The sequence below is a fragment of the Lissotriton helveticus genome, chromosome 11 (assembly GCF_964261635.1).
Source record: "Lissotriton helveticus chromosome 11, aLisHel1.1, whole genome shotgun sequence".
Classification (NCBI taxonomy): Eukaryota; Metazoa; Chordata; class Amphibia; order Caudata; family Salamandridae; genus Lissotriton; species Lissotriton helveticus.
Genome location: NC_136072.1, coordinates 616,908,064 through 616,932,211, shown reverse-complemented (window position 1 = coordinate 616,932,211; position 24,148 = coordinate 616,908,064).

Sequence of the window (24,148 nt, the reverse complement as noted above, 5' to 3'; positions counted from 1 at the left end):
CATAAAACTCTTGAAAAGTATGGGCTATCTCTTGGTCCCCTATGGTGTCCGTCTGGCCATTCCTAAGCAAGGAGGAGACCATTGTCTTCTGTCTTTGGGCCCACAGCCTGTTTGCCAATAGTCGGCCCGTACGATCGCCCCCAACGTAGTAGGAGTGTTTCAGTCAGACTGCGGCATACTCCGCTCTATCTAAGTCGATACCTGCAAGCTGTGCTTTCAGTTGACGCCAAACTCTTGGCGCCCCTGTCCTACTGTGCACCCGCTCCAATTCCTGCACCTGTGCTGCTAAAATGGCCCATATTCCTTGCGTTCTCTGTTGTGTGCTGCTGAGATTTCTATTAGCTCTCCCCATACTACTGCTTTCATGGCCTTCCATACTGTGGTGGCAACCATACCTGGTGTGTCATTTAGAGGGAAGTAGTCGGTAATGCATTTGGAGATCTGTTGTGCTACCATTTTGTAATGGAGCATGGATTCTTTGAGTCTCCAGCTTCTAGCGTGGCGTGGGCCCGGTGTTATCTGTATCTGTATGGACAGTGAGTCGTGGTCTGAGAGGGCTGCAGGTTCAATAGTCGCAGCTTGTACCACCCTGTTAATCTCCCCCGTTCCTAGGAAATAGTCTAGGCGTGCATAAGACTTATGGGTGTGAGAGTAGAATGTATAGTGTGTGGGTTGGGGTGAGCCTCCCCCAAATGTCCACTTGTCCCATATCTTTCAGCTATTTCTTCCCCTCACCTGACATCTCTCCCTTGTGAAAGTAGGAAGTGTTATTTTCTGTCCCTGGCCGAATCCATGACCAAATTGAGGTCCCCCTTACCATTGTCATGCGGTTCTGTGGGGTCATGACGTCCGTTAAAGCCGTTTGAAGGAATCCCTCTTGTCCTGAGTAATGGGCATAGAGTGAACCTATTACGAGGGTCTGAGTGCCAAACTGAATAGTGTACGCCAGGAGCATCCCTTTTAATTCAGCTACTTTCTCCCTCACTATTCCTTTGCAACGGTTAGATGTAGGAATGGCTACTCCGGCTTTTTTCTCCCCTGTGGAAGAGAAGTACTGTTGAGGGAACGCCCTCGAGCGTAAGCGGTGGCAGTCCTTAGCAAGGAGGTGCATCTCCTGGAGGAGGCCTACATCAGCCTATGCGTGTTCTAGGTATGAGAGAATGGTGAGCCATAACGAGGGGGTGTGGACTGAACTGTGTTGGCTACCATGGTGTATTTTGTCCTCCGCTGTGTGGGAACCGTCGGTCTGTGGGCCGAAGTTAAGTTGGGCCGTGTGTGTACCCTGGCGTGGATACTCTGTAGAATTCAGGGACCAGGCATAGGTGTGTGACTTGGACATCAGACTTCCCCTGCCCCCCTCCCTAACCCCAACCAACCCAACAACAGTTACCCCAAGGTATTGCCCAAGAGCTGCAGTGCGCAGCCGCGGTGTCCCGTGTCCATCGGACTTAGTCACAAGCACCTGGAAAGAAAAGGTTAGATGGGGCATCTTGTGGCCAGGAATTCCCCGTCCTCCCTCCCCCCGCAGCCCACTCTGGTCATGCTTATCTCGGTTGCATGTGGAGTCCCTCCACAGGTCATGAGCTGTCCTGCGATGAGAGTGTCCTTAAGGACTGTTTCTAGGGTGGACTGTCTTTTCTGCGCCATGGCTGTGGGATCTGGCCCTATTGCATTAGCAGATGGGCGCCTCCTGCTGGCTCTCTGCCAGCGCTCTCGTGGTGGCCTGCACTCCTGACTGCCATTAGCCTCTTGGCTCTTCTGTTCCAGACCGAGAATCTTCTAAGCGTCCTGCAAGGATCTGATTTGCTTGAACATGCCATTGCATCTAAAAATCAGTCTGAAAGGGTGCCCCCTAGAGTTCACCACACCCATATCTCTCAGATGCGTAGTCACCTCCTTGAACTCTCTTCGTTTCTGTAGCGTGACAGCGGCCAAGTTCTGAAATAAGGCTATAGAGTGCCCCTTATAGTGAACCGGTTGCTTAGCACTGGCCGCCAGCAGGATACGATCTTTGAGGGGGAAGTCCGGGAGGAAGGCCAAGATGTCTGGTGGGGGCACAGGGGCTTTTCTCCTCAACCCCACCCTGTGCCCAACGTCTATGTGGATCTCGAAGTCTGGCGGAGCCCCAAAATGTCCAGAAACATCTCTTGCAGGCACTTAGATATGTCTGCCTCCTCTTCACCCGAAGGAGCACCCTTCACGCGGAGCGGCTTTTGAGGTCCTCCGCATGCGCCTGGAGGTCGATGTGCTGGTCCTGCAAGCTTGTCACCTCCTGCTGGAGCTGTGCCACCTCTTCCTCTCTAGCCTGTTCTTGGTCTTCCATGGTTACCACTCTTTCACCGATCACGTCCATATCATGCTGAATTTCTTTCACCTCACCAGCCACCTCGTTTTTTAGGGTCTGAAAGTCTTTTTAGGGTCTGAAAGTCCTCCCGCAGTCTGTTGAACAGTGTCTCAAGGAAGGTACGCGTGATCGGGGCCTCCGTCCCAGGTGAGCGATGTAACGGCGGGGTCACGCGGCACCCTCCTGTGCCCAGATGTAGCGTTTTGGTCAACATGTCCCTCAGGGACCTGTCCTTTTTCCCCCTCAGCGAGGACATGCCTGTGGTGTCCAATGCACGCTCCGGTGTTGGCCCTCTCCACTACTCCCCCTCTGCTGCCAGGCCACAATCTGCCGTCGCTACCCGTCGCCCACTGTCTCAGTGCGCGGATATATGGGCAACACTGCAGGCCTGTGCTCAAACACTGAAACGGGCTATGTGAGGTTCCTCGCTGCTTACACAGCCTCCAGACCCTTTCTATATGCTTCTCACACCAGCCGGTATGTCTGACCGCACATTTGCATTCCCGCTTGCCCATGGGGGCCCTTCAGTTGACCGTTCCACATTCCAGCCACACCGCCTCCCTAGTCGCTCCTAGGCTCCTGCATGCCAGGCAAACACCCTGGCCGATGCCCCACGAGGCGGACCACCAACTGGGCCAGTCCGCTCATCTGCCGCTTGGGACGCGGTGTTGGGGTGTCCTGTTAAGTCACTGCAGGTCCAGTCCTCACTAGATCCGACCCCACTAATGTGCGTGCAATGCCATCACGTGGGTCCGTATGGCGCCTCACACCTGCGACCTCCTCAGGCCCTCGCCTCCGTTACTGGCCCTCCCTAGCATAGATGTAGCTTGCGGTGCCTCTCTCTTCCAGCTCTCACCTCAGCAGGACTTCGCTCGGCACGGCCCAGAACCTCTGTCTCCGTTGCCGCATCTCATGCAGGCCTACGTCAGCACCCATGGGTGCACCAGCCCCCGCTCGTTGCCTTAGGCCATGTCGGGACAAGGGCAGCATCTCCGGAACAATGCGGGCCTTCAATCCTTGGCTCATGGCCTACTCCGCCATGTAGTAGTTGCGGCGCCTGGCATGCCGTGCACCTCCTCACCGTGCAATTCTGGAGCTTAATCTGCCTGCCCCCCCCGCTACGGCGGCCAGCTAAGTTTCTCCATAGCCCCTGCCAGTCGATTTACCTGGCCGATGCTCCTCGTGCTGGGGCAGCTGCTCTGCGCATACTCCTGACTCCCGTTGGGGCGGGTCACCGACGTCCACGGCCCGATCTGCCTCCAATCAGTCTCCTCCTCACTGGAATTGGACTGGTACCCTCTGCTCCGCGATGGCTCCCACTCCTTCGTTCACTTCCTCTGCAACACCTGCATCTGGGGGAGTCTCAACCTCGTTGGAATCAGCACGGCCGGACGATCAGCAAGCTGCATCTTTAGCGGTCCCGGTGAGTTTTGGCCACCATTGCCTTCCTTAGCTACTCGGCACGCTGGGACTCCGGTTCTGCTGGCCCCAGCCGGTTACCGGTGTAGCGTCATTCCGGTCCGACCCCACCAGTGGTGATTGTGGTGGCTAGGTCACTCTGTGCAGGACCGAGGGTGGGAAATTGCTGTATTTCGGCAGCGGGAGCGGGGAGACTCAGGGGAACACGTCCTACCAGCTCGCCATCTTGGCCACTCCCCCGTTATTTCCTTTTTTTAACTTTTAAGGAGTTTTTAAACGTTTTGAGGGTAGGCAGATTATAGGGGGTAGGTCTAGAAGTTAGTTATAGTGTTGTCAGTGGGTTTTCTGGCTATATAGCTGTACTAATAGTAGTGTTTTTCACTAGTTTGTAGTACTGGCTTTTCGTACACTATTTTATCAATGTATTGCCATGTTATGTTAAATTGCAAAAATTGTACCTATATTTTGAGGATTAAGTGTGATATATATGTACTTTTTGGAACGTAATGTGTCTTGTGAGTCAGGTTTCTTGTATATGTTATAGGTTTTTACCTATGAACGTGTCCTATGGACATTGGGAGTTGCCGTTTCTTTTTAAAGAACATCAATTTTGTTTTATAATAATCTAACACTTTTTACTTTGATTTTTTTTCCTGGAGCGTTTCTTTTTTTTAAACACTTTTTCAGATTTTTTATGGTTCCTAGATTCTTTGGATTGCTTTGAGGGATCTCTATTGGATTTTTTTAGTTTTGAATTTTTGGGGGAGTTTTTGGGACAAAACTTTTCCCTTTTGTAGTGGATTACTATTTTTGACTACGTGGATACAGAGGAAGATCTACAGATACAGAATAGGATGTTTTGTTTATTTCACTTCTTTTAGGTGGGAAATGTGACATTTTATTGTTTGTGTGAATAGTATGTGATTGTAATTTGGAATTGTGTGATTTATGTTTTGTAAATATTTACGTGATGGATTGGGTTTGTTTTTTAGTTTCTTCGTTGGTAACCTTTACAGTTTTGGTTTAAATAATTAATATATCATGTTATTAACTGTCCTCATTAACAGTTAAATTTCATTTAATTTTTAGACTGATGTAATAAACTATCATATTTATTATTTATAAAAAATTATTTGACAAATTGGTTTATATTTTCCAGGACTTTGGTAGGTTACTATTTATTTTGTAATATGCTTTTGGTTATCATTTCTATGAAATATAAACCTTTTTTATTTATGAAGAGTTTGACTTGAAATTGTAGCATGTATTAAATTCATTTTTTACTTTGTTTGCTAAGTTTAGGAGAAATTTGGCTAACAGCTTGCTACATTTGAAGTTTTTGATAGCTTTGCTATTTTAGTAATACTTCTGTAAAGTAATAGGGGACCATTCACAGAACTAATCTGAGACAAAATCCTAAACTTACTACTTTTGGTATTCACAGAAGGCATTTAGTAGTAGTAAAGTTAGGATTTTTTTAGGATTTTGTCTTAAATTAAACTCAAGTTCAACTTAAGTTTGTCTTACGTTTTGGTTTTAAGACAAAATCCTAATTTAAGGCAAAGTCCTAGTGTAAGACAAAATTCTAATTTAAGACAAAATTCTAATTTAAGACAAAATCCTAACTTTACTACTACTAAATGCCTTCTGAAAATACCAAAAGTAGTAAGTTTAAGATTTTCTCTCAGTGGCCGACTGAGCTGGGGCCAACACCTTCCCCCTCAGAGACGGTGAAGAATCTAGGCGTCTTTTTGGACTCTAGCCTATCCTTCGGACAGCCCATAGGAAAACTGTCGGGTAAATGCTATGGAATCCTTAAAACCATACGCAAAGTACTTGACTTTCTACGCATCAATACCAGGAAATATCTGATACATGCACTAGTTACTCCCCACCTGGATTATGGAAATTCCTTGCTAATTGGCCTGAGTAAGAAAGGGATACAGCAGCTGCAACGAGTACAGAATTTAGCGGCCTGACTGGTTTTGAACCAGTCGAGAAGAGCTTCAGGGAAGCAGGCTCTGACAACCCTCCACTGGCTGCCCATACGGGAACGTATCCTGTTTAAAACACTGTGTATTACACATCGTGTGGCCCAGGGGAAAGGGCCGATCTATCTTCAAAAGCTACTTACTATTCACTGTCCCAGGCGCAATCTGAGATCTTTAGGGAGCATGCTGTTTCAGGTTCCTCGTATTTACAAAGCTAGAATGGGAGGTCGCTCATTCAGGTACCTACCTGGCTTGTAAGAGATGGAATGAGCTCCCTATAGAACTTCGGATGGAACCGTCGGAAGCTAGATTCCGTCTCAAACTGAAAACTCATCTTTTTCCACAAACTTAATCCCCTCATTAGACTCTTTTTTCCTCTCGTGGTGATGAGTGCAGTAAGACTTGCTCGCCGGGGGGACTGTATCCATAGCGCGGGGACACACTGTTATAGTGTAACCATGCGCTCTATAAATGGTTTTATTATTATTATTATTATTATTAGTTCTGTGAATCGGTCCAATAGTGTGTAGGTTGTTTTCTGCCTAGTATGGATAGAAAGGCATAGTGCCATCGTTTCACTGCATTGTTTTTTTGGCTTCATTTGCCTAGGTGCTGTCATAGACATTCCACCATGATATTTGGAATTTGGGTTGCTGTGTGCATCCAGAACAATGCAGTCTGTCAACCCAAGTGCCTTCAAAATAATCCAGTAGGGGGCTTAGTGTGTCTTAATTTTGTTGGTAGAAAGGGCTTCCTATTGTAACTTGTAGTGGTTAGCTACCTATGTGACAAGGACATAGAGTAGTGCTATACATTTTCTATTTCAAAGGCAAATTAGTTGTTTGTAGAAAATTCTACACTAAGGCTTTTAATACAAGTTTGGTGGTCCGTGAGTCGCCGTACCCGGGATCACCATACAACTGCCGCGAACTCGGTAGTCCGTCTGCCGTAATATGAGGTGTGCAGATTGCATTTGGAAAGACTGCGGCTGAGCCGCCGACACCGCCAGCACACTGCAGACCACTGGGGTCGGGGAAAAGCAGCTACCATAGGGCAGTACAGTGGAGTTTCACTGCTGTCTGTATTACGAGTTGGCTTTGCCATAAGCTGATTGCAGCGGTTAGACATCCAGCTTCAAGTCAGAGGAACAAAGGTTTTGAGATGTGTACTTACCCCTTACTCGTTCTTTCAGTCAGAGTTCAATGTGAATCCCTTTCTTCAGGCCCCCCTTCACAGCAGATTTTTCACCCTGAGGATTACGACCCTGTGTGTGGCGATGTACAGGTGAATCCTTCTTATACCATATACCCATTGCCTGGACTGCCCACATGTTGGCCCAACTCCGAAAATGGGTAGGTGGTATTTTTCCACATGCATCATGCGTATATGTGCATCTGACACATATGCAGTTGGAATGCTCACACAGGCTTCAATAGATATGGAAAAGTAATCACCACCGCAGCAAAATCTCAACAGCCACACTGCTGGCACCACAGTAAACTCATAATACAGAAAACTCATAATACAGATATCGAAAGGTCAATAGTGCTGCAGTCTCCTGGCGGCCGTAGTCGCAGTGTTCAGGTGGTTGGACCACCACACTTGTAATAAGGCCCTCTGTGCAGATTGTTGAAGGTGTCTCCATATGCTTTATTTGGTAGTAGGGCATATATAAAAGGGATATTTGTATTTTGATATTCTCCTTGTATGGTGTTTATTTGAGTGAATGGTTTGGGACAAATTTTGGTGGTCCAATCCAACATCCAGGTTTACCAATCGCTTAATTTTAGTTAGTGTTTTCCTGTAGAGAATATTAGGATGTGTTTCATGTAAAAGAAAAAGGTTTCTCATTATGTGTAATTTTTAGATACTCATGTATTTCTATTTCTGGGTATCTTCTAGGGGCAGGAGGAGTATTGCTTAGTGCTTTTTTAGATTGTACAATTAAATGTTTTAAAGTGAATATAGATGATATTTAGCCTGTGATGTGTTTGGGGACATTAGTCAGCATATCTTTAAGGATTGTTGTTGTCGGTTCCTAGGGGCTAATGTTTGCCTTTCTTATATCCTGCAATACCTCCTTTACATCTATATTTCTGTTATATTTGGGGGGGGTGGCGTTCTCTTGCATGAATTACAACATAATCATTTGTAGTTGCCCTCCCAAGGCATGCATTAAAACAATATTTTTCCAAAGTATATTTTCTGTTGATGCATTTTCTGGACTGTAGGTGTAGCCCATGTGATTAAGTAACTGCTTTCTTTTCTGTGATGTTATGCATTTAGGTGCATCTGACATTGTATCTGAAAGTAGTGTAATAGGTTAAGTATATGCAATATTTGAAAGTTTATTTACATGTAAAATTATGCAACTACTTCAATTTTGCATACTTACACATATGTTCTGTTTAGATGTTTCACACTGTTTTGCAGCATTTCCATCAAAATTGTTGTAATGAGGAGCAGGTGCTCCCTTTTCCATTGGATGAAAAACAAGCGTCAGTTTAATTTTGAAGGTTTATTTGTTGATAGTTTGAAGAAGTTGAGGTCATTGGGTTTATTTGTACTCACTATTTCGGTGAGTTTTTATTTTTTTATTAATTTATGTATATTTAATTTCTCATAACTTTTTGCTGTTTCTTTTCTTTTAGGAGGTTTATGCAGAGTGTTTTATTAATTATTTGCTATTTTTAAGTTTATTAACAAGTATGCTTTAGTTTAAATATAAGTTTTACTTACTTGGTTAGGTAGTTGTTGAGATTTCTATACTTCTTCTTAAATGGTCTTGTTAGAAAATCCATCACAGTTTCCTCATCTTGCAGTATTTGTTGGTTTTAAAGTATTTAGCTGTTTAAATTACTGTGTCTTTTAATTGTTGATTTAATTGTTTGTCTGATTTAATTGGTTAAAGTTGTTTTTACTTTAATTGTATTGGTTGGCCTAGATTTTTTGGATCAGTTGTGTCCTCTATGGTAATAGCTAATTTAGGTTTGATTTATAATGTATGATATACATTTGTATAGCTTTGAACATAAATGTGTATATATATATATATATATATTCACTGGAAAAAACATAGGTTTCAGGCATGTTATAGTTAGGAATTAGCATTTAAAAAACCTTAGAAATTCATTGAAAAAACCATAGGTTTCAGGGGCGTTATAGTTAGCTGGACATTTCATTCATTCAAAACCATTGAAATTCCCCCGTTTGAGTTAGTTCAGCTAACTATAACTCGCGCGTCCGCAATGCACTGCTGATGACGTCACATATTACATCACTCATGGCATATTCAGTGACATCACTCATGATGGCCCCCCTTCCAACATTTAAATGCCCCGGGGGTGGCGGTTCCCAGGGCTGGGGGGCTTGAGCCCCCCACACAGGTTTTTAATGTAATTGTATTTTAAAAGAAGCCCCGGGGGGTGGCGGTCCCCGGGGCTGCGGGAGTCCATGAGCCCCCGCATACGTAACATTAAAGCCCCGGGGGTGGTGGTCCCCGGGGCTGGGGGTCCCCTCTGGGCCCAACACTATAATTAAATACATTGCCCCGGGGATTTGGACCCCCGGGGGCTAATTTAAAAAAAAGCAGGCTTCGTTTTTTGTTTTTTTTTACGGGATACGCGTATATATATATTTGTTGGGCCTTGGGGTCCTTGTGGGACCCCCTGAGCAGGCCTAGGGGGTCAGGGTGTTTCTACCCTGCCCCCATTGCGTCTTTTGTGCACTTGGTTTTCAGTTTTCTTGTGCCTCTGTACTACCGAGGAACAAGATGGCTGCCAACACTTCCTGGTTTGGAGTGTTGACAGACAGTTGACAGCCAATTAGCATGCAGCTCATGCTCGTAATGGTACGTGCATGATCCTCAGAGGATACGCGTACCCTACGCGCCCATTGATATAGCTATGATTTTACTTTTGATTTTCTCAGGAACTACAGCACGAATTTACACCAGTTAACACAAAGCATGAACTGTGAACCAAACTCTACCTTTTTGCCAAATTTGTGTGATTCTGTTCAGCAATTCGGGCTATAGCCACGCCTAAAGGTCACTATGGAAAATTGCATGGGGAAAACACATTTTGGGACCCCCTTTTTTCTCTGCCCCCACTTGACGAATCACCCCAAAACTTTCAGGATAGGAGCGGAGCGGAGCGGGCGATCTGTTTGGAGAATTTCGCAAAGATTTGTTGACTGGCACCAAAGTTATTCCAAATAGAATATTGCGGATTTCCTATGGAAACTAGGTCCTAACTATACCTACCTACTGGCGACCGCCAGTAGGTAATATATATATATATATATATATGCAAAAAAGAAGGAGAGAACTCTGGGTAGTTCTTAAGTTTAGGTGGAAAGCAGCTGCTGTTAGAGCACTCTCATGCTTAAAAACTTTGATAGAAAAACAGACATTTGAGGTGAGCAAATCTAGAGTGTCGCTGGTGTTGAGAGTGCTCTAACAGGAGCTGCTTTCCATCTAAACTTAAGAACTACCCAGAGTTCTCTCCTTCTTTTTTGCTTAATTTATGTGCCACTCTATGCCCGAAACGGTTTTGTTTTGACTTATACTGGGGGCTCCCTTGGGTCTGGACAACGCTATACCTCTCTGAAGAGCTCTAATTAGAGCGAAACACTGTGTCAGGGGTTGCTTTTACTCATTTCAGGTTGGCTTGAGTTGGTATTTTACCAATTCAAAGCTATAATACTGTGACTGGAGTGATAAATGGCTTTTGTCATTTTACAGCTCGGCAAGGACAGCACTGTGCTAGTCCTATGCTTAAAGACTTTGCTGTAGAAATGGCAACAAACTTTGTCTTTTTCTATCTCAGCATAGATGGCACTGTGCTAATCCTATGCTTAAAAACTTTGATAGAAAAACAGACATTTGAGGTGAGCAAACCTAGAGTCTCACTGGTGTGGAGAGTGCTCTAACAGGAGCTGCTTTCCAACTAAACTTAAGAACTACCCAGAGTTCTCTCCTTTTTTGCATGATTTATGCGTCACTCTATGCCTGAAAGGGTTTGTTTTGATTGATATATATATATATATATATATATATATATATATATATATATATATATATATATATATATATATATGTGTGTGTGTGTGTGTGTGTGTGTGTGCAACTGCTTTCTCACCCCTTGTATATTGCAATTCTTGACAATAAAACAATTTTTGTATTTTACTTGTTGGAACATAGCAGCTTAAATGCCTAGTTATATGTGCAAATCTCGCAATTTATATTGTGTAAACAATACGCAGAAATAATACATATTTTATAAAACACAGAGTGCTATTTCTAAAAACCACATACTACTATGTGATTTGTGTAACATACGCATTTGTTTGATATTTTGGGTCCATATAAGTGGATCCATGTGCAAATAACTTCGTAAATGCAGAAGCGTTTATGCAAAGTAAGCAAAGATTTGAATGGACATAACTACATCCACAATCAATTCATCTGTGCAAAATACGTATGTATGTATATATATATATATATATATATATATATATATATATATATTTATATATATATAGTTAGATTGTTGTCCTAGTGCTTCTAATTATTGGTAATATTGTTTGGGTTGCATTATTATGATTTAAGTAATCTAATTTATTGCTGTGAACGGTGATTGGTCATGTAATACATTTATATTTACAAAAAACAACAAGTGATGGACTGAATGTGGATCAATGTCACACACTCCCCCAGTCAAAAGATCTGGGCCCAAATCCATCGTTTTTTTGCACTCCACACCACCCTGGGTCAGATAATGGCTTTATGCAAATCAGCTCTGACCCTGTTGCCCCATGGGAACAGTCCAGTCCGAACTACAACAGCCATATCTTTCCCAGACCGGAATCAAGCATCCGAGGACCGGACCGGTTTCGAGGTAACACCTCTCTTCAGCGTGGGTCCCAGGCACTCCACACCACTTGGAGTCAAGCTAGCCACGCCCTAAGTGCGCTGGGGTTGCCCAGACGTGGGTCCCAGGCACTCCACACCACTTGGAGTCAAGCTAGCCGGGCTGAAGAGAGGTGTTACCTCGAAACCGGTCCGGTCCTCGGATGCTTGATTCCGGTCTGGGAAAGATATGGCTGTTGTAGTTCGGACTGGACTGTTCCCATGGGGCAACAGGGTCAGAGCTGATTTGCATAAAGCCATTATCTGACCCAGGGTGGTGTGGAGTGCAAAAAAACGATGGATTTGGGCCCAGATCTTTTGACTGGGGGAGTGTGTGACATTGATCCACATTCAGTCCATCACTTGTTGTTTTTTGCAAATACATTTATATTTAAACATGTGCATAAAATGTTTTGGGTTTATTTCAAATAATTGTTGTACGTAAAAGTTATATTTGTATTTTTATTAATGATAATTTATTTTGATTGCAATATTACTGGAGTTGATATTGTGTGAATCAAATTTTTTTACATATATGTTTATTCAAAAGTAAAACTATTTGTTTTGTGATATTTGTGTTTTTGATATAAGAAAAAATAGATATTTTTAGCAATGACTTTGTTATTTTGATATTTGTTGTTTAACCAGTTCATCAACATCAAAAAACTTTATTCGGCTTAAACCCCTTTAGTGCTGCCGTCGGCCAACGGTTGTCGCGAGCACTACCTTGCCAGTGCTGCGCACGTCTGTTGGCCGACATGGCCGCACCCATTTCTTCGAACGTTCAGCACTGGCGCAGAACGTTCGAAGCAACAAACGGGTTAAAAGTAAAACCATAAAAGTCACACAAACATCAACAAAACATCTTTCAGGGTACAGTTTGACAGATATGATAAGACCCGAGTAATCTAGATAAAAATACATGATTTGCAATACTAAAAATTAATCACAACTTGCCCTGAGTCTAACTGAGACCCGTAAAAAGTTAAGAGTGTACCAAACAATATCACTAGAGAGGAGCTGTAAACAAATAAAAGCTGGTCTCACCCTCGTAAAGCCCCGTTTTTTAAGAATGGGGATAATAAATAACTTTCACGGAACAGCATAAAAAGGACAAAATATTAAAAAGTGCATCATGTCCTGATGAGACTCACATTCGCAGCTGCAGGGCATGAGGCACTGACCTCTGTGGGAGCGACGGGGGTGTGCCAAGAGGTAGTTGAAGAGGTCGAGCCGAAACCTCATCAATAAAAAGCTATAATAAATTCCTTTAAGCCCTATGACATATGGCTCTGTAGTTTGCACAGTTTTCAGCACAATGTACTTACGTACACTGGGTTTACACAACTCTTTTCCCTCTCATTCGCAAAGACGCGTTCTTAAAAAACACACTTGGGCCCAAATAAGGTCCCTCTTACATGTACGCTCAGGGTTCGTAAATAGTTCTACTCTGCCTAGCCTAGCGAAGACGACTCTGATGTACTGGAGCCATCGGATACGTGATACATGATCAAGAGAAAGGCAATCCCAAAGGATGTCTTTACTAAGTGTGTTCTCTTGCTTGGCCCAAATCTTGAGCCACAAAGGCAAGGGATGGAAGGCCAATTCATCTGAGAGGAAAGACATCCCAAATTCTTCATGGACAACATAAGATGGGATGCATTGCGAAATGGAAAGGACCCTTCTCAAAAAGAGTTTTCAGCACTTTGCACAGTCCCTAACTCACTGTGGCCCTCTATCTTGCTCCTGTAACTAACCTTTGAGATACATTTGGCTTGGTAAATCTTCAAGAGGGCCCCTATTGGCTTCCCTCCCACACTGCTGGCAAAGTAAAAGACAGCTGCAGTGGCTTTCACTAGGTCCTCTTTCTTCCAATTAGGCAAGGGGTACCAGCTCAAGGAATTATCAAACACTACTCCCAAGTAGGAGAAAACATTGGTCTTGGGTATTGATGAGCAACCTAGTTTAAAAGTAGGCTGCTTTACCTTACGATGTCCCACCTGCATAATGTAAGATTTGGAGTGATTAACCGACAGGTCCAGGTCCTCCATAAATAAGGCAAAAGAGTTCAGGAGAAGTTTTAAGTCCCTTGCTGTCCTCACCAGGAGGACTGCATCATCCACATATAAGAGGACTTGCAGGCTACACTTGCCTACCTGGAGACGGTCAGCTCTTGTTGCCAAAAGGGCCTTCTCTAAGGAGTTTATATATAGATTAAAAACAAAGGGTGCTAGGATACACCCCTGATGCACCCCTCTCTTAATGTTAAACTGGCTGGACACGTTCAAGTCCTTTGAATAACGGACAACCACCCTAGAGTCTCGGTGAAGATCCCTCAGGAAAAAAATAATATTACTGTCAATGCCGTTGGATGACCTCAACTGCCACAGCTTGGACGTGTTGACAAAGTCAAATGCTGAGGACAGGTCCATAAAGGCTAGGTGTATTGGGCTGGAGCGAGCCACTGTATACTTATTCAGGACCTGGTATAGATTTAAACACTGTTCCACCGTGGAACGACCAGGGCGGAAGTCGTATTGAATCTCGGATAGAAAGTAACTTTCGTCAGCCCAGGATACAAGTCTGTCAAGAATCATGTGACCCACCAACTTCACCACAGAGTCTAAGAGGGAAATGGGCCTGTAACAAGAGACGCTGTCCAGATCTCCCTTTTTAAATACCAGGACTATAGTCGATAAAGCCCAAGAATCTGGGCGGCCAACCAAACTGTAGCATTGATAACAGCTGTGAGCGCTAGGGACACACTGTTCAGGGTATGCCTGACTGCTCACTTTTCAGGGAGAAGGGTGGGGTGAGGGGGGAAGTGGGGGTACACGGAAAAACAGAACCACACAACTGGCTTGTATTGGGTATTTAATTTTTTATATTAGACACGTTCGCAGTTCCAGGCACATGCACGAACGAAGATTGCATAGTACACAATAGCTGAACGACTGTTGGCGCTAGGAAGCTTCGTATAGCCACACTTTATATATGCGGCCGAAACAATGCTAAGAAAAGACAGAGGGTAAATCTAGGGCTGCAATCACTGCGTGCAGATGTCGTCTGCTTGCAGGAAACCCACATAGAAGAGTCAAGGATGGGCCTGTTGAAAAATGTGGGTTATAAGCTGGTTTGAGGGACCACTCAAGGATCACGTACCCGAGGGGGAAACATCCTTTACAACGAAACTTTTACAACGCAGTGCTTTTACACCGCAGGTTTTACAACGAAAACCATTACAACGCATTGCGCTGGGGGGCGTTCTAGGATAGGGAATAGATTTAATTTACTATCCAACACCTTCCCTAGTGTTGACGGGGACTGGAGTTGGAATAGTAAATTATACTATTCACTATCCAGCACCCCAAAGCGCTATGCGTTGTAAAGGTTTGCGTTGTAAAAACTGCGTTGTAACAGCATGCGTGGTAAAAGCATGCGTTGTAACGTCATACATTCACCCGAGGTGTTGACATTCTTGCCAGACATAATTGGAATGCAATTCTCACAGATATGGGTGGACTCAATGGGGAGATGGGTGATTATTAAGTGCAACTCAGCGGGAATGGACACCTTTACTCTCTGTTCTGTTTATGGGTCCCTAGTGGATGCTCCTGGGGTCCTTAATTTGTTAACGAACAAGCTGGCACACTGGCCCTTGCCCATTACCCTCTGTGGAGATTTTAATGTCAATCTACCAAACAACTGAGAATCTGTTTTTAAGTATGTAGGGAGAAAACCCAGAGTGCTTCCAGTGCTCTCATTTGTATGTAGTACACACGGCTTGCGGAATGTCTGGGCAACGGGGAGGCCATTAGAAGACGTTTGGACTATTTTTTGTCTCTTCCATGATCCAGTCAAAGTGCAAAATAGAAAGATATCCCAGACTCCTATCTGACCATAATCCACTCCTATTGGAATTGACAGGGATGGAGGTAGGTTCAAGTTCCCCAGTATGGACATTTGAGAGAGCACTACAACTTGATGAAAGCTACAAGAAGCACATGAGGGATTGGATTCCGGGATTCTTGAGTGTAAATATAGGCACAGCCTCCCTAGTCAATGTTTGGGACTCTCTTAAAGCTGGCATTCGTGGGGAGACCATTCAAATTTCCTTAAGTGAAGGGAAAGATAATAAACGAAGGCTACAGGAGCCTCACCTAAGACTTGTTCAAGCAGAATTAAAACTCGTAGCAGCTGTACAGACAGGGGAGGGTGTTGGCGAGACCAAAGTGGGGGTTGCTGTAGCAAAAGCAGCAATTAGTGATGTCCTATTGAAAAAAATAGTTGATAGGGCCACACTCCATCAAGAAAGGGTCTATGAAAATAGTGAGAAGATAGGGCACCAATTGGCAGTACACACCCAACAGGAGTATGTAAGTAGGGAGGTCACTAATATCAGCGATCCTGATGTGGGTATTGATCCAAGCATCAATCCAGAAATATTACCAGAACCTTTATACCAAAGTACCCGAGAGCCATCAGCGACTTGACTTAATCATTAACTACTTAAATCTGATAAACACGACTATGCTCATGGAGGAAGATAAGGAGGACTTAGAAGCACCTCTGGGGATCGATGAGATACTTCTGGCACTCTTGAGTTTGTCAGATGGGAAAGAAGTGGGGCCAGACTTAATACCCTCTGAATTGTATGAAACTTTTGCAGACCAGTTAAAAGTTGTATTGACAGACCTTTTTACTCAAACTTTCAATGGGGCTATTCCACCACAGACATGGGCAGAAGCTAAAATATTTGTTTTCCGCATAACAATAAACCTATACAAGGGCTAGGTTCCTATAGCCCTATTACCTTGATTAACTGTGATGCAAACGTTTATGCAAAAGTACTGGCCGCACGCCTGGCTAGAGTAATTGATAAAATAGTGGTGAATTACCAACATGGATTTGTTCCCGGAAGGGGGACCATTGATCACATCAGAAGAATAATATCTGTATTTGCTGTAGGACAGGTGACAGGAGACCCTACGGCAGCAATCTTGCTTGATGCAGAGAAAGTGTTCGATAGCGTCTCCTGGCGTTTTCTGTGGCCTACTATGCAGAGGAAGGGGATTGGTCCAAACTTCATCAGGGCAGTTAGATTTTTGTATATCAACCCCGTTGCTAGAGTTAACATAAAAGGGGAATCATCAGGACCCCTGAGGATTACAAGAGGGACGCGGCAGGGTTGCCCCTGCTACCCACTGCTCTTCGCCCTGTATATTGACCCCTTCCTGCAAAAACTAGAAGGCAATCCAAAAATACCCCCCATCGTAACACAAGGTCATAGTACATCTGTTGTGGCATATGTCGATGACATGGAGTTGGTCACCCCGGAACTCTATCTAGCCTTAAAAACCATAGAGGAAGAAGCAGTGTTTGGGGAACTGTCAGGGTATTCCCTGAACAGGGAGAAAACACATATAATCATCATCGAACATGCTGTAACAATGGACAGTAGGGTGGTCGAGAGTGCTAACTATCTGGGAGTTATATTAAAGGCAAACTTGGACGCTATTGTGGATGCAAACTTAACACCTGTCGCAGTTAAAACTAAGCTTAATTTGAGGAAGCTGTATAAACTTCACTTAACATTGGTGGGTAGATGTAACTATATTAAAATGGTCTACTTTCCCAAATTGTTGTATTTTATGAGAGCCATCCCCTTTTATTCCCTAACCATTGGTTTATAAAGTTTGAAAATATATTTTCTCAATTAATATGGGCCTATTCGAGACCCAGAAGAGCAGCCAAATGGACGACACTCCAGACAGAACGTGGTGGGTTGGCTTTACCAAATTTAAAACTATATTATTGGGCCACTGCATTAGTACACCTTAAGATCTTTTTGAGAGATTCTCCCAGTGATGACCCACCGCAGTTTCCCTCGACATATCAATTGTTGATTGCTACTGAGGCCTGGGGATGCTTATGGAATCAGTTAGAAAGGGGGTACTATAAAAGGGTAAGATTTAAGACCCTCATGACAGCCTACAAAATATGGGTGCCTATTCATCGACTTCTGGGATTAGGTAGGCTTAATCACTATACTCCCCTCCAGAATAACCCACTGCTGCCAGAGATATTCATGGATACATACGTGAGCAGATGGTTGAGGTTAGGGATTAACAAAATAAGGTGTTTTTATTCAGTTTTACTCTTTGTCATGTATGATGAACTTAAAAGAAAGTTTAATCTCACATGTATAGAGTTTTTTAAAGTCCTCCAGATAAGGTTCTTTTTACAGAAGAAAGGGGGTGGAACAGGGAAAATGGTAAAAAATTAATTGGTAGAGAAGTTAGGAAATAACCCCCCACCTCGCATCAGGGCTTCATACAGCTTATTAAATGAGTTGATGAAGGATGACTTACAGATATTTCAGAAAGGTGGCAAGCCAAACTTGGAATTACAGATATCTTGTTCCACCAAGATTTTTCTATCTCACAGTAAGCCTTGCTGTCGGCTAAATTTTAAGTCCAATTTTACAAAACTTGCTTTTTTTAGAGCTAAACTACGACTGAATGTAGTTATGACACTAGCCCTAATTCTACTGGGCACCCAAGAGGCAGCCGCTGTCGGCAGTAGGAGTTCCTGCAGGGCGGTGATGTGGGGAGGGGGAGGGGCAGGGTGGGGGGTAGTAATGTATGGATAATGGACCTTAGCAGGTAAGTAAACATAAGAATAAATAAAATGAATTTTGTTGCGCGCACTGCATCACCAAATGCGATGCAGTGCACGCAACGAAATTTGTTTTATTTATTTATATGTTTACTTACCTGTTAAGGTCCGTAATCCATACATTACTACACCCCACCCTGCCCCTCCCCCTCCCCACGTCACCGCCCTGCAGGAACTCCTACTGCCGACCGTGGCTGCCAAGAGGGAGGGAAAATAATTATTATGTATCTCGATTGCTATTTTTAGACTCTGCGTCTCCACGGCATGGCTGGATCCAGATCTTCCCGTTTTTCAGCAGTGGTTGGCCCGCCTGCGGTCTATTTATAACCTGGAAAAAACCATCTATGCCTGGAAAGGTGCCAGGGTGCGAAAAAAGGCCTTAAAATGTGGGAACAGCTGTCCAAATGGGTTGATCAAACAAGGAATAATTGTATTGGGATTGATCACACATAATAATCATAGAATCGGAGATGTAATATCTTCTCTGTTTATAACATGTGGCTTATTTTGATCATGAGGCTGATCCCTGACAAATCTTTTCTGACTTGTTCATGAACTTTATAGAATGTACTGAATTCAATACACTGTATGAAATTTATTTGCATCTACTTTTTTAGCGCTTTTATATTATTGGGCCATAGACTAATTTTTAATGGAACTCATGTATTTTTTCTCATATGTATGTAACTTCACTGTGGGGGGGAGGGAGGGGTTGGAGGGGGGTTTTAAGGGGTACAAAGATACAGGGAAAAACAAGCCTGTATTTTAAAAAAATGAGTTCTTTTGTGTGGAATTTAATTTACATTTTTTTAAGATAACAGCTGTGAGGACAGGCACCCAGCTTTCTACGTGGGCAATGTAAAGGTCAGGCGGGATCCCGTCTGAACCGAGGGCCTTACTTTTAGATAGTCCCAATATACCAGCTCTTACGTCTTGAATAGTGAAGACGAGATCCTCCTTTCCTGCTCCTCAGTTAGCATAGTATCCAGCTGAAAGATACCCTTGAAATGATGTACCCAATCATCCTCTGTGATGGCGGCATCCAATAGGTTAACATTATCTTCGAGTAAAAGTGGGCTGTTGATGATGGCCCAGGACTTAGAGCTGCTACCCAAAGTGCTTGCCTCCACTAAATCAGACCTGGCCTCGTCCTTCAAGGTGGACTTGCGAGTTGCTAGCGCAGCCTTTTATACTCTATGTAGACCTTTGACCACCACCAAATCTCAGGGCTTAACACTCAAGGCCTGTGTCAGGTTCCTGGAAGCCTAGGAGCACACAGAGTCAAACCATTGTGGGCCTAGTCGCTCACTGCCCCCACCTGGGGCCTGTAGTAACCTCCTTATAACGGTAGACATGGTTCCAAATGCACCCAAGATGTCCGAGGCACTTGCCTCGCCATCAAGACAGGTAGCAAACTCCCTGTGACACTGCATTGCGAGGGACTTATGGAGTAACTCTGAGGCATTGCACCCTCAATTTTTGTTCCTCCCCGTTTCCACCACTTTGAGAGCGACTCCCACCCCGCCCACCTTGATGTGACCATGTACTCTGGACCATCCTGTTGCAACACAAATGGGGTTATGGTCACTACATTCACTTGCCTAGACAAAATCAGTGACCAAGGAAAATAAAGGGGTAGATACAAAGCTAAAATTAATGAAGGTCTTACACCCTCTCCCAATAAAGGTGGGAGTGATATCTGTTTTGCCCAGGAGCAGCTTGTTCATGACTTATATTAAATCAAATTCAAGCAGGATGGAGTTAAGCTCTGTACCCTGGGGAATATGTTCCATGTGCAAGCCTGCTTGTTGTGCACAACCCATAGCTTCCACTCCTCCTTGCCTGATGTCCCCACACATATGAATGTTGAAATCCCCTATTAAGAATATGTAATGGCACCTCTGACCTTTCGAAATGGCACCCCGTAGTACAGACCCCAGCTGCGTTATGTTACTCTCCTGCTCGTGTGTAATTCCAGCGTTATGGAAATTTACTAAGAGGAGCTTGCTCTTACCACTAGACAGCAACATCACATGTAAGTTGGGAGAGACATAAAGTGAGGTAATGGAGATGCCGAGGACAGCTAGCGAGACAAGGGTAATGAGTCCCCCCTTAACTCTCCCTGACAGAGACGGAATAGCTGGAACAAAGAGGGTTTTATAGCCATCCAGGTGATAGTTATTCTCTGTAGCCCAAGTTTCTTGGAGGCATATCACATCAAAACTTTCCACAAGGACCAACCATTCTGAATTCTCAAACTTATTTGCCAGCCCTGCGATGTTCTAAGAAAGGAATTACACCCTCCGTTCCTGCTCAATACTTGTTTCGGGGGCTGGACAGTTCCCTGTGATATAGGTACCACGAGCCCGAGGAACCCACACATCGTCAATTACAATCTTCCAATGACCTCAAAGGAGTAAACCTGTTTGCTGTGCTTACCCTAGTATTCCCCTCGGTACGGCCTCTATGGCCACCCTCAAAAAGCAGCTCACTTTGAGGCCGTGGTTGGAGATTTCTGGGTCTGTAAAAAAATCTCAACAGAAGTGCCAAGATTGCTGAACCCCAACACCTGTAATCAGACTGCACAACCATACTTAAAATGCGACTTACAATCACAATGACTGAAGTATTCAAATTATCAATAATACAATCTCCCTGCCAAGAATTCTTGGTGCTACCAACCCACTGAGTCCGGAGCACGGTGAGTATTTAGTTTTCCACCCTAGGCCCAGGGACAATCTTGGAATTAAACCAGTGCACAACCTTGTTCTTTAATTTGAAAAAGTCTTCCTTAAACCTGGGATCGAGGTGCCGAAAATTAGACAACACCACAACAAGCAGAGTAGACTCAGGTGGGAGGTGAACAGAGCCCACACTAGGAGAATGGTAATTAATGTCCCCAAGGGCATGTCATCAGACCCTTTCCACATATCAACAGGGCAACACAATCCACCTACTTTAACACTCTGAGGTTGGCGGGACTGAGAGGAGGCTGGGTTCAGGGTATTTTCCCCCTACGAATGGTTAGATGGTTATGAGGGTCAATCCAGGTCGTGGTTGGTGTCGTTGTGCTGCTGCCACGAAACTTGGCTGCTGTGTGGCGGTAGACACAACTCTAACTCCAGCCTCCGTGCCACCACCAATTAGACTAGGGATAGTGGTTGAGGTCATGGGCTTTGAGGGAGGAAGACTTGTAATGGGAGAGGCGCAGTCCCTTTGCAAAGAAGCTGTCAATACAGAGAGGTTATTTTCCAATGCAGAGAGTCGGTGTAGGATGGGGTCAAATATACTGTCAATTGCTGACAGCAAGGCTGCTGGAAGCATGTCTAACGAAATTGCGGCCAGGTTAGGCACTACTGAGTGTGCAGCTGAAGTTGGCTGAGGTCTAGTTTTCTTGCTGCGTTTCCAGGGGCCCTCGCCGAAGGGCGGTACCTCTAGGTGCATCCTGAGCACAAGCTGTTACCAGGAATCTTACACAGATCTGACCCAGAGGCTGGCAGGTGGGCACCGCTCCAGGTGATGACAATTGGTGAAAGGGGAATAGTCCCCCCCCGCCGTAACTGGCGATAGTTCTGCCCGATCTACTGGAGGGGACTGTAACCGAGTTTGGGGGCCAGCGTGTGGGGTGACCAAGGAAGTCAATAGGGAAGGATGGGAAGGTGAACGAGATAAACGTCTGACCACCAGTTCAATCTCCTTGTCGAGGACCCCAGCAGGGCGCTGCAAAAAAGCTTCCATGGTGCTATCAGTGTTCAAGGGCACTTTACTTGTAGGTCCAGACAGTCCCCTACATTTGCCAATTGGTAATATACCCAGTCCTTTAAGAACAAGGATGCCCGAGTGGGCCCTGCTCCGGCCCTATACAGATCAGAGTTCTAAATGAGGGTGATCAAGTTAATAATGTCATCTCGGTTCAAAAAGGGACAGACAAAACTTCCAGACTGAATTGACACACATTGACACACGTTACTTGATATTCCGGCTCCCTCATCCGTTATGTTGCTAGTACTCCAATTTTACAGCCAGCAAATAGTTCATATGGGTATATAATTACAGAAGTAAGTGAAATTGTTTCCCTACCTGGTCCTCCGCGGCTGTCGTAGGAAGTGGAAATGGGTCTGTAGGATGAGCAGGAGGGTAGATGAGGGTGGATGAGCCTGCTAGGCAGAGTGCTAATGTCTAGAGAAGATGAATAGCGGAGACCAAGAGGGTAGGTCCAGCCTACTCTGGTCTCGGACGGGCGCAGATGGGCCCGCCCTTGGCCCTGGCACCACTGGCGCATCACGCGCTGCGAGAGCCCTACAGGCTACTTGTTCACCTCCCCAGTGCGTTGGTAGCGTGACGTGGCCGCTCATCAGGCTTGGTAATGTGGTCCTCTGCCCCCGGGCCTTTGTAGTGGCGGCAGGTAAGGCGGTAATGCAAGAACGACTCCTGCGTTGCAGGTGCCCTACGGGCTACTTGTATGCCTCCCGGCGCGTTCCCCAATTAGTGATGTCCTATTGAAAAAAATAGTTGGTAAGGCCATACTCCATCAAGAAAGGGTCTATGAAAATAGTGAGAAGATAGGGCACCAATTGGCAGTACACACTCAACAGGAGTATGTAAGTAGGGAGGTCACTAATATCAGCGATCCTGATGTGGGTATTGATCCAAGCAGCCTTCCAGAAATATTACCAGAATCTTTATACCAAAGAACCCGAGAGCCCTCAGCGACTTGACTTAAACATTAACTACTTAAATCGGATATCCACGACTATGCTCCTGGAGGAAGATAAGGAGGACTTAGAAGCACCTCTGGGGATCGATGAGATACTTCTCGCACTCTTGAGTTTGTCAGATGGGAAAGAAGTGGGGCCAGACTTAATACCCTCTGAATTTTATAAAACTTTTGCAGACCAGTTAAAATTTGTATTGACAGATCTTTTTACTCAAACTTTCCATGGGGCTATTCCACCACAGTCATGGGCAGAAGCTAAAATATTTGTTTTCCGCATAACAATAAACCTATACAAGGGCTACGTTCCTATAGCCCTATTACCTTGATTAACTGTGATGCAAACATTTATGCAAAAGTACTGGCCGCACGCCTGGCTAGAGTAATTGATAAAATAGTGGTGAATTACCAACATGGATTTGTTCCCGGAAGGGGGACCATTGATCACATCAGAAGAAGAATATCTCTGTATGATGTAGGACAGGTGAAAGGAGACCCTACGGCAGCAATCTTGCTATATGCAGAGAAAGTGTTCGATAGGGTCTCCTGGCATTTTCTGTGGCCCACTATGCAGAGGAAGGGGATTGGTCCAAACTTCATCAGGGCAGTTAGATCCTTGTATATCAACCCCGTGGCTAGAGTTAACATAAACGGGGAATCATCAGGACCCCTGAGGATTACAAGAGGGGCGCGGCAGGGTTGCCCCTGCTCCCCACTGCTCTTCACCTTGTATATTGACCCCTTCATGCAAAAACTAGAATGCAATCCAAAAATACCCCCCATCGTAACACACGGTCATAGTACATCTGTTCTGGCATATGTCGATGACATGGCGGTGGTCACCCCGGAACTCGATCAATCCAAAAAAAACATAGAGGAAGAAGAAGCAGTGTTTGGGAACTGTCAGGGTATTCCCTGAACAGGGAGAAAACACATATAATCATCATCGAACATGTTGTAACAATGGACAGTAGGGTGGTCGAGAGTGCTAACTATCTGGGAGTTATAATTAAGGCAAACTTGGACGCTATTGTCGATGCACACTTAACACCTGTCGCAGTTAAAACTAAGCTTAATTTGAGGAAGCTGTA